Source organism: Pinus tabuliformis, chromosome J (genome assembly GCF_031772625.1).
Source record: "Pinus tabuliformis cultivar Carrire ecotype Pingquan chromosome J, CPIR1, whole genome shotgun sequence".
NCBI lineage: Eukaryota > Viridiplantae > Streptophyta > Pinopsida > Pinales > Pinaceae > Pinus > Pinus tabuliformis.
In genome coordinates this window covers 641,939,505-641,951,632 of record NC_142295.1, presented here as the reverse complement: position 1 = coordinate 641,951,632, position 12,128 = coordinate 641,939,505, and positions in this window count along the sequence as shown.

Genomic DNA, 12,128 nt, shown 5'->3' with positions numbered 1-12,128 from the left:
AAAAACTATATCTTCTGTCAACTCTGACTGAGCATCTGGTGCTAAATCTTCCACATAAGGTAGGACATGTTCCTATTCTTGATCTAGCATGGAAAGCTAATAGAGTTTCAGATTCTCTACATTCACAACTGAGAAAATGCACATATATGGTGGTAAACTGAGTCGATAGACATCACCCACCTTTTCTAGTATCTCGAAGGGACCATACTGCAACACCTTGATTTTCTTGCTAGGCCCCTGTAGCCTCTCCTTGTTCCAGTGTAGCCACACTCTGTCTTAGACCTTGAACAATTTCTCTGTTTTATGTTGATAATGTTTGGCCTTATATTTATCTTGTGACTTCTGCGGTGTCTCTTGTACTTGGATATGGATCTACCTGATCTTCTCTATAATTTTTTCAACTCTCAAGGCTTCTCCTGTAAGATCTTCCCTCACTCTTCCTTGCTACGCACATGAAATGCCCAAAGGTGAAGGCAAAAAATATCCAAAACAAGTTTCAAATGGGGACTTTCTAGTAGGGGTGTGGATTGCTCTGTTGCAAGAATGTTGTGTATATACCATATTTTCATCTTAAGTCTTCAAATTCTTTTGGTTGTATCCCCTTAAAAGCTACACCAAAGTCCTATTGACTACTTTTGTCTTCCCATTTGTCTATGGATGGAAGGTCGTAGATCTCTTCAACTTTGTGTCCATCTTCTTTCATAATGTAGTTCAAAATGCACTGAGAAATCTTGTATCCTTGTTTGAAACAATGCTCCATGGTATCCCAAATGCACCTAGACCCATTTAAAGGACATGTTTGCTGCTTCTTTCCCAATGATGGTCTTTTACAGGGCATCATAACACAAATCTTGCTGGACCTGTCAACTACCACAAACATGTAGTCATGTCCCTTCCTAGTTGTTGGTAAACTTCCCACAAAGTCCATGGAAATGCTCTCCCAAGGACAAGTGGGTATATGTAAGGGATGATATAGATCCTGTTTTCTGTTGCTAGGCTTGTTGGTACAACAAAGCATGCATCATCTTATGAACCTAGTTACTTGTTCTTGCATCTTGGGCCAATACACATACCTATGCATGTTGGCCACAATCTTTCCTATTGGAAAATGTAACTAGGTTCGGTCTTCATAATTAATTGAAGCAGACATTTATTTTTATAAAAAGAAAATTAATTTTGTATATGTCCTATTTGGACATATGAAAGAAAAGAAAAAAAATGAATTTTATAATTGATATTTTGTCTTCCAACTAGCCAAGTCGACCCTCCTAGGACACAGATCGGCTTAGCCCTATGAGGAACTGATGTCGAGCTAAGCCGATAATACCCACATTATGCAAATAAAATTGCATATCACTGGTCCCAGACCTTAATCACCTGATCCATGGTGAAAACCTTCGCAAATAAAGGTTTAAACTCTTAATTAAGTTTATGCGAAAGGAAATCCGAAGACCAGAGGAGGAGGAGGTCACAACAAGGCGACCATGGCGGAACCCTAGGGTTTACAGGTTTTGACAACACTGCGGCACTGCAACATCGAGCGATTATGGTGATGGCAGCACGGGTACTCTTGCTGCTTTGACCACGGTCTTTTTTATGCTTCTTTTTTTAATGATCCTTGCTCTCTATAGTCGAGCCGGCCGGCGGTTTCCTTTTGTTTTATTCGCGTCGGTGCCCGTGGGTTTTGGACACATCTCCTGTTCCAAGACTGTTTATCCCCGTTAACATTGCCCGCTCACCCCTGGTCACACGACGAATAGGCTCGCAACCGGCTAAAATGGTGGAAGAGGACCTCGTGGACTACGAGGAGGACCCCATGTTGGAATAGGGAATATGGGCGCACAACTCCACATCGGTCGAGGGCCCCTTGCAGGATAAGCTGGATTGGTCGATAGCTGCCAAATAGTCGAAGACACACTCGCCTATCTCTGGGAAGCGCCAGCACCCTGCGGTCAATGTAGCGGACCTCCCGGGCTTGGAATGTTCCCCCCTTTCCCCGGCTACTCTGAACCTCCTTGGCTCCTGCTTACAGGCCTCCCCTACTTTCGACTCCCCCTTACCTTACCATCCGCAGCATCCCCCTCCTCCCCTGCAGCGCCCACTCCCTATGTACCCTCCCTCCATCTCCCTGGCTCAGGCTGGCCCTTCAAACCTCCTGCGACCGGCGCATGCTTTTTCTCACCCGGGTGAGTGCAGTCTCAATCCCCTCTCCCCAATTCGATCTGGTTGTTTCAGCACACCTATCCATAACCCTAGACCCTCTATTTCGGCGCAGCACAACTCTCCAGAACCGTGCAGGAACCTTCTGAAAGAATACCCAAGGGGACGACGCTCGAAAAAACTGAAAAGGGGCTGGTGTCTCAGAGCGGTCGACACTGATATCAGCCTGACCTTTGGAGAAGACGTCCAAATGGCAGACGCAATGGATACGGCAAGGAAAGTACTGGTAGGCCGTGTTCGAGGCAGAAACTACTCAGTGGAGAGATTGCGCCATTGGACTGTGGAGATATGGGGTTCCTTGCTGAAATAACTCCTTGTTATTTGGGTGCTGGCCAGAGGATGGTTCGCCCTCTGCTTTCATAGGGAGGAGTACACAGAATGGATTTTGTCATGATACTGGCACATTGAGCTCGCACCTGTTTTGTTGAAACGTTGGGATCCTCTTTTTGATCCTGAATGCGAGCAACTCGGCGTTGGACCCATCTGGGTCAGACTTCTCGGACTACCTATGCAGTTTTGGACTCCATAGGTTTTCAAACGAATCGAGGATGCCCTGGGGACTTACCTGGAACATGACAAGTCTTTCGAAAAAATGGGAATCATGACAATGGCAAGGATTTTGGTTCACCTTGACACCAGGGCTGGGCTGGAGGAAAAAATCACTCTCCACAGGAGGCACTTCTCTCGCAAACAACTTCTGGACTATGAAGGAGTCCCGTTTTGCTGTAGGAGGTGCCACAAAGTGGGTCACCTATTCAAGGATTGCCCTTTGAATTCTTCGGTGACCACGAAAAACTCAAAGGGGACGAAGCAACAGGCCTCTGTAGAGCAGAACAAGGGCGAACAGGAACGTGAAGGGGCTCCAGCTGAAACCGCAGCGGAGACTACAAAGAAGACTGGAAGCTGGCGAAAAGCTCCACCATCTCCTCCCAAAACTCGATCCAAATCTATAGCGGAAGCTAATCCTCCGCTGGGTAATGAGTCTATTCCCATATCCGTTGCTCTTTTTTAAGATGTTATGTTAAATGTATTGCATACATCTCTCCGTTCCCCCTCATCTGCATTTTGCACTATTCCTTCCATCCCCTGTTCTTTATCAGTGCCCCCACCCACATTTTCCACCACTCCCACCTCCCACAGGGATTTCTCCACACCCCCTTCTCACAATTCCACCTCTTCTAGGTCGAATCCCCATCCCTACAACCTTCGATCCAAAAACACACATCTTGGTTTGGGCTGATCCCCAGGAAAGACCAATCTCCACAAACCTGCTAGAGGATGCCCATCAAAGATCAAATCTGCCGTCAAGTCTGCGATAGCGGATGTTGCAAGGGGCCGACAACATACCATTGAGAGGTCGCTTAGAGCATTGGAGCCCACTGCCCATGGTGCCTCATGATTTGGCTCTCCTACAACTGCCGGGGACTAGCCAACCCCAAAAAGAAATTGGTTCTCAAAAGATTGTTAAAGGATATAATCTGTGACATACTCTTCCTTCAAGAAACTCTTGGCTCTTCTGAAGATACTATCCGAACCCTTCACACTATCCTGCCGGGCTGAACTTTCCAAGGTATGGATGCCATAGGCAGATCTGGTGGACTCGCAATTGGCATCAACCCAAAAACAGTTAAGCATTTATCCACCTGGGGGGGCATGGGTTTCATGGGCATGGACATTTATGTAGGGGAGCTGGGACTTCAATTAAAAGAGATTAGCATATATGCTCCTAATCGGAACATAATGGATTTTTGGCACCATTTGTTGGATCATGATCTTGTCACAAGCTCCACCATCATAGGGGGGGATCTAAATTTTTCATTGGGCATGGCAGAATCCTGGGGACACCAAGCTCAAATCGATCCTATTTCCGATCAGATGTGTACTCTACTGGATACCTGCAACTTAGTTGACGTTCCCATGAATAAGAAGCTGCCCACCTGGCACAATAGGCGGACTGGGGAGGCTGCCCTGGGCCGAAGATTGGATCGGTTCTTGATTCATGAAAACCTCATCCGTTACCTCCCCCTGTATTGACAATGGGTGGGAACTGGAGGCTCGTCTGATCATCTACCCATTTTTCTACAAATTACTGGACCATCAAGAAAGCCGCACCCCCCTTCAAATTCTTTGCTGGGCATCTAAAGATCCTGAATACATCAACATGGTGACTGAGTTCTGGAGAGCTCAACCGCCCCTGAGGGAACAGAGGTTGGCTGCGGAGTTCTGTTTTCGGCTTAATAAACTCAGGTCAATGATAGAGGAGTGGTCTAAGAGGAAGAAGACGAGAGATGATCAGAAACTTGCGGATATTGAATTACAGATTGCACAGTTATTGGATGATCAGGGGCTAGGTTTCTTAACAGAGGAGACTAAAATGAATCTTGTCACGTTGGAGAACCATAAAAATAAGATGCTACTGGAAAAAGAAGAACAATGGAGATTGAAAAGCAGAGCCACCTGGCTCCAAGCGGGTGACGGTAATAAGAAATTCTTCCACAACTATGCAAATGGAAGAAAGGCCACTAATACTATCTGGCAGATGCCCTGTGAGTCTGGGGGTTGGGCCTCTACTCACCCACAATTAGCCAGATTGGGGATTACACATTTCAAGAGGCAATTCACTACACCGGCAGTCATCAACCACCTGGATATCATCAATTTAGCTAGCCACTTTCCAAGGTTTGTGGAACAGGAAGAGGCAGAAGACTTAAATCAACTGGTCACTCTAGAAGAATTGGAAGGAACTCTCAAGTGGTTCAAAAAGGATAAGAGTGCTGGCCCTGATGGCTGGCCAATGGAGTTCTATTTGGCATTTCTGGAGCTTCTGGGAGGGGATCTTCTTGCAGTCATCGAAGAAAGCAGAACATCGGGACACATCCATCCTCTCATTAACCACACTTACTTGTCCTTGATCCCCAAGACTGATTCGCCTACCTCTTTTAATGACTTCAGGCCTATTTCCCTTTGCAACTGTCTGTACAAAATCATCTCTAAAATCATCGCCAACCGCATCAAGCCCATACTATCCAATCATATCTCTCAGGAGCAATTTGCCTTCCTCCACCATAGACATATTTAGGATGCCATTGGTACTGCCCAGGAAGCCCTCCACTCCATCAAACTCAGAAATCTCAAGGGACTCACTCCTAAAATTGATCTGGCAAAGGCCTTTGATAAAGTAAATTGGTTATACATCAAGATGATTATTACTCATTTGGGGTTTCCCCCAGCACTCATCAGCTGGATCATGGGATGCATCTCCTCTGTCTCTTTTGCTATTCTCATAAATGGTTTGGCATTGCCCTCCTTCAATATTGATAGGGGGATCAGGCAGGGATGCCCCTTATCACCACTTCTTTTCTTACTAGTCATGGAAGGACTGAGCAGACTTATAGCTACAGAAAAAAGAAGGGGGGGCCTTCAAGGCCTAAAAATCATGGAACATTTCTTCCTGACACATCTACTTTTTGTAGATGACATATTGATCTTCCTGAATGGCAGTGTCTGGGACTCTACTACATTGAATGAGATTCTAAACCTTTTCTGCAGAGCCACGGGAATGGAGATCAACAGAGAAAAATTCACCATCTCTTTATCTGATTGCACCCTATAGGAATCTCAGTTGGCCTCACAATATTTTCCCTTTCAGGCTACTGATTTGATGGGGGGATTAAAATATCTGGGCTTCAGACTAAAACCAGATGGTTACAAGATTGCAAACTGGACCTGGCTCATTACAAAAGTGGAGAAGAGAATTGGCTGTTGGTGTCACAAGTTCTTGTCTAGGGCATACAGACTTGTCCTTATCAAAACAGTCCTTGAAGCCACCCGATGTACTGGATGTCACTCGCCTGGATCCCTAGAGGAATACTTCAAAGAATTCAACAAATCTGCTATAGATTCCTCTGGAATGGTAGTAAGGAGGGCAGGCCGTTTTCCTGGGTAAAATGGACAAGAATTGCTACACCGAAGCAGTGGGGAGGCTGGGGACTTAAACTCCTTCCGGCTTTTGCTCAAGCCTTGGCAGCCAAACAGAGTTGGCTCCTCCTCAACAAAACAGCGTCTGGGCTGAGGTTATTCAACATAAATACATCTGGCCGTTGTCTATCATAGACTGGATTAGAAGCCCATCTTGGTATAGGAAAGGCATATTGGTGATTTGGAGAGCTATTCTTAATTCTCATTAAGGATGGCTTAATATGGAAGATTGGCAATGGTGCTTCTATCCGTATTGGCATAGATCCTTGGATTGGATGTGGCAACTCACATTTACTACCTGATGGACTGATCCAGCTCCTAAACAACAGAGGTATCAAGTATCTGGGACAGATTGGGGATCAACATAATACCACTTTCCATACTCAAGCATGGCTGACTGATCCGCACTGGCACATTCCAGATGAATGGAATAGAAATTGGCATCTCTATCTACAGGCTCTCACAGAAACTCATGTTAGATTACAGAATGCGGAAGATGAACTCATCTGGGCTTACTCAAAAACAGGGCAATACACACCGAAACTGGGATATAACATAATCATAGCAGACAAGCAGTCGGAGATCATAAGAAGCTGGTGGATTAGCCTATGGAAATTACAAGCTCCTCCATGCACCAAGTTGTTGATGTGGAATATTTTAGAAGATAAGATTCCCACGGGCTCCTATCTGAAAAGGCAGGCTTTCATGGGGCCTACCCGATGTGTACTTTGCCTCCAAGAAGAAGAAACAACCCAACATCTTTTTCTCACCTGCACTACCACCAGAAGCATATGGTATCAAGTCCTATTATCTCTTAATATGACCAAAAGCTGGTAGGGGGTTGATATAATTTCGGTTTGGGAGAACTGGTGGAATACATCAGCTGTTACCAAATCAAGAAACCCGCCCCTCCTCGTATCATGGTATATTTGGCTCAAAAAAAATAAAAAGATATTTGATGGTACTCTGGTAAACTAGAATCTCCTACCCCCACAGATTTGTGTTGCATACGAAGAGCTTCCTAATGATGTCAGCCAAAAGAGACCAAGGATTATACATCAGGAACAGATCAACAAGGCTATCTCATGGGCCTACTATGGCGGAGCTGCCCAACAACACGGCTGTGGGTGCGGCATCTGCCTCTACCTTTCTGAAAGACATTTCTACCAGAGATGCTTGGGACTAGGACTTGGCACTAATAACCATGCTGAATTGATTACTCTTCGCCACCTGCTATACTTTTCTATCCTGAAACAATGCAGAAACATACAAATTTTTGGCGATTCAAAGATAGTGACTGATTGGTTTAACAATACAGCTATTTGCACTGCATACTCTCTGAGATCTATATTGGAAGAAATTGTTTTTTTCAAAACTTTCTTTGATCAGATTTCTGTTTCTCACATCTACAGGGAAAGAAATGAAACTACTGACAGGCTATCAAAAGAAGCGACACATCGTCCTCTAGGGGAATGGATGTTCGCAGAACATTCACTAGCAGGGATCTATCATTATTTCCACAGACCATACATAGAAGAGGGACTTCTGAGGGGCAATAGCCTCTAATTTTCAACTATATGAATCTGAACTTTTTTAGTTTTCGCTCTGTACAAAACGAACATCTTATGATTGACAACCCCTGCGTGGGTTATTTTTGGTTTTTTATACATAGCGGATATATGCATCAGAACAGTGCATCCTCTAGGTATCCTGTATATATTTTTTGTTTTTTGACAGTGGACTTCATAACCACGTTTACAGCATATGCCTTCGGGCATCCACAACGTGTAATTTCTATTTAATGAAATTATGAATTTTCTTTCCCCGGTAAAAAAAAGTTTATGCGGAAACGTTCTTTTGACCATTCAAGTCTGACCCTTAATTAACCTTTGAGTGGTAATTTACTCAACCTTCAATAAACTTTGGTTAATTCTATACCCCATGCATATTAACCAACCCCACTCTTTAACTTTGGTTATATTCAACTTAACCCATAAAACCTTTATCTGCTTTATTTCTATTATAATTCTTATATAATAGAAATACTCCAATAAGCATATGTAAACCTTACCTTTCCACCAATCCACGGTCTTTGCACATTTTCCGACGCTCACTTTTATCCGTTCAATCCTCCACCATTGATTTCACTCCATTAGATCAACGACTGTTGCGCGATATTCGTTGATCCTCTGAATGTCAAACAAACTTAAACTCACGTCCATAAACTTCTCGGGTCCGCTTTTGCCCAAGCTTTATCGGCTTCAATCTCTGCCGTTGATCTCACCCTTCAATCCGACGGTTGATGATACACCCGAGCATCGCACATCGCAAATCGCATTTTCTTAAGGCCAAGGTTCATCCACTCATGAAATATTGCGATGCGAAACTAATCGGCGATCCCCCACTGTTGATCAAAGCACACTTGATCCAACGGTTAACAGCGATATCGGGTGAGGCACTTGCATGAGGATTACCCGCCCTTACGGAGCTGATAAGGAATATAAATCCTTGATCTATAAATGTTCGGGTCCGGTTTTGAAATTAACGTCCGATCACTTTATGACCCGATATCCGTTGGATATAAGAGGCCATCAATCTACGGTTTGTGGGACTTCAACTAGCACACGGATTAAAACGGCCTTAACCCCCGCAATTGACTGTAATCTAAAAGTTTGAATATGAGATCGACGGCTAGGAGTGAGTGCGAGACTTCAACGACGATCAAGAAAATCCATACTCTCCTACTCCCGCAGTTTTTGATCACCGTCGATCTAACATATCTGTCGATTTGATGATCCAGATCTATTCCTCTTCCATTCTTCTTCTGCCATTAATATCCGTCGATCTAAACGATCCGACGGCTCCTGTGCACGTTTACTTCCTTCCTTCGTGCCTTTACTTTCTTCGCCTGTACGTGGTTTGTCAAAGTTCTCTGTGGTTTCGGGTTCCTCCAGGGTTTCTGGTATTTGATTGTTTTGCAACACAACTCCCTTTTGATTTAACTCCGCGTACTCTTAAATACTGTCACTCCTGAACTTCACATTGATCCTTCAATTGGATTCAACGATCCGACACGATCCTTCATCCTCACTTTTTCTCTGTGTTCTGCCCGAACTCCATCTGCATACATATACTATGCAAAAACTTCTAATTCAAACACAATTCATAACTCCATTAATCAATACACACCACACAATTCAGAATCAAATTCTATGTATATAAATATATATATATATATATATATATATAAACAAGTGATTACATAATGAGACTCTCTGTCTCTTTGGCTTGGTTTTCTAATAAGTGGCCTCTGTTTTCCTACTTGCCCATAGGCTTACAATCAAACCTTTAACTAGCTAACTAACTAACTATCTAACTTGACTAACTCTTTTTATGCCTTTTAGGCTTACATTTATACAAAAGGAGTCTATAACCAATTTCTGGTTCAGATCCTTAATAATTTCAACTAAAGCCTAAGAATCCTCTCAATCCTATAAATCATGAACTAATTCCTAATTCAAGATATACAATTAATTTCCAATGCTATCAATTCCTAGAACTCTCAACTATCATGATTCTCTCATGTTCCCCTTCATTCGAGAACATTTACAATATGCCTCACAATACTTAATTAATTCCTATTTTCATTAAAATCACCACTCAAAACTTAAGTAATTACATTAATTCAACACTTAGGAAACCAACTTCCTTAAACACAAGACCCCCCTATGTCTACTAAAATACAATGATTCTTTTGAGCTGAATGCTCCTGCATCAGACTCCCAAGGTAGAAAATATTCATGATCTCCTGATCATGTGCCTTCATATGTTGATAGAAAACCTCGAGGGTCCCAAACTTTATTTTGCAACTGCCCAAATGCCTTGCACCTTTGTTGCTGCTGTATATCTGTCATCTTCTGATTCATTTTCCTCTCTTCAATCAATGAATTCTGATTAATGACTCCTCCTACTGTCATTTTCCTCAACCTGCACTATTTCATCATCCACTGCCATAGTTCTTCAATCTCCATTTCCATCACATCCTTGGGCTGGTCCATACTCTGCCATTTACTTCTATCTCTTCCTCTCTGCTTCATGTCGTTGTTGCTGTCCACTAACTTCGGCACCTTCACATTCTGCATCTCACTGCACATTGTCCATTCATTTTTAAACTGCTGATTACTTTCCTCAGCCTTTTCTACTTCATCTTCTACTATTATTCTTGATATTGCTCCAGGTGCTGCTGGAGATATTGCTTCCACCCAAAATTCCTGAATATCCTTGAAAATATCTTCCTCTGCAACATCTAATTTCTGCTCCTTGTCTGCAACAAAACCTGTAATCATAAAACAATTGTTAAAATAAAAATCATAATGCTTTTGTGCATTTTCTTCCTTTGGCAACAATTCAGCTTACTGCTCTAATTCTTCCTCCTCTGTCAGCACATCAGTTTGCTGTTTTGAATTCTCAAAAGAATTCACGAGACTATCAGCTAGTCTCTCCTCCACACCATCTGTTTCAATGATATCTTCCTGTCCTTGTCCACTATAGTGAACTTCTTCATTCTCATTCAGTTCTGATTTTACAACCTGAACACTTACTTTTTGGTTTTTTAGCTTTTTCTCCAAAAGACTTAACTCATGCCATAAATTTGCCATCTCACTTGGAATTTCTCCTAAAAGCTCTGTACAATCCTCACTATCTTCTTCTTTGTCACAAGTATAACTTCTAGTTGACACTACTTCTTCATTCTGATCCTCCATCTCTGTGATAGTTTTAGATGTCTATCTATCACTCTCCCTTTGGCCATTTAAGAAAATCAACTCCTCATTGTTCTTACCAATAACAAATTCCTTATCATAAGACATAACTATCTCATCTCTACTAAAGATATTTCCTCCACTAAGCAAGGAATTTATGAACTCCTTCTATTGTAATAACTCAACTTGATCTTCATTTGAAAGGCAGTCATCATCATACTTTACTTGGCAACTTTCAACTTCATTCAAGACAATTCCATAACATGGTTTGTCTTCTGCAATACTTGCATTCACACACAACTTGTCAGTTGTAAAACCACAAGACCTCATGATCTCATTTGATGATTCAATCATCAAGTCCTCCTGCTGTTCCAAGTTCTTTACATGACTCAGAAATATTTCAATAGTCTTCTCTTCAATCTCATCAAGTCCTTCACTTGATTGCTTGATATCCTTCTCTACTTCTTCTTGCTTTTGGCCATCCTCATGAATCCAACTTCCTCTACTTTCAGTTCTTGCGATATGCTAAAAAGTAAAACCCTTGCCCAACTGTGTACATGTGTTTATATGAGACTTATCTATCTCATCTTCTTTCAGAATATAATTTAGATTCTACCTGTCTTCTTCCTCCTTTACGACAATATCAACAAATTGTCCTTATTCACATGTTTCACTTGCAAACATACTCAAATTATCAGATTTAAAATCATGTGACCCTTTGGTCTCACTTGAAGTTTCAGTGTTCAAGTCTTTATCTTCACCCAAAACTTCACCTTGTTCTACTTCACAAATGGGAACTTCCATTTCTAACTCAACGTCTCTGAGTGCTTCCACCAGGCTCTCCACTTGCCTCTGCTGTAGCCTTCTCTGTAACTTATGTCACTTCATTGGTTTTTTTTCAAGGCCCAACCTAGTCTTTGGCTTTCCTAAAGTATCATCATTAATACATTGAGTTGTTCTTTCATCTCGACAATCTGTTTGTTAATTTCCTCTTGACTCATTCTCTTGCCATTTGCCTTGGCATTCTCTTTCTTCACTTTTCTTCTGTTGTGGTCTTCCTCAGAACCTCCACTATGACTATCAATAGTCATTTTCTTCTCCATCTCTATGGATTTTTCACTCACTCACTATGAGCTACATTAAAGCCTCTGCAACAACAAGTCCTCCCTG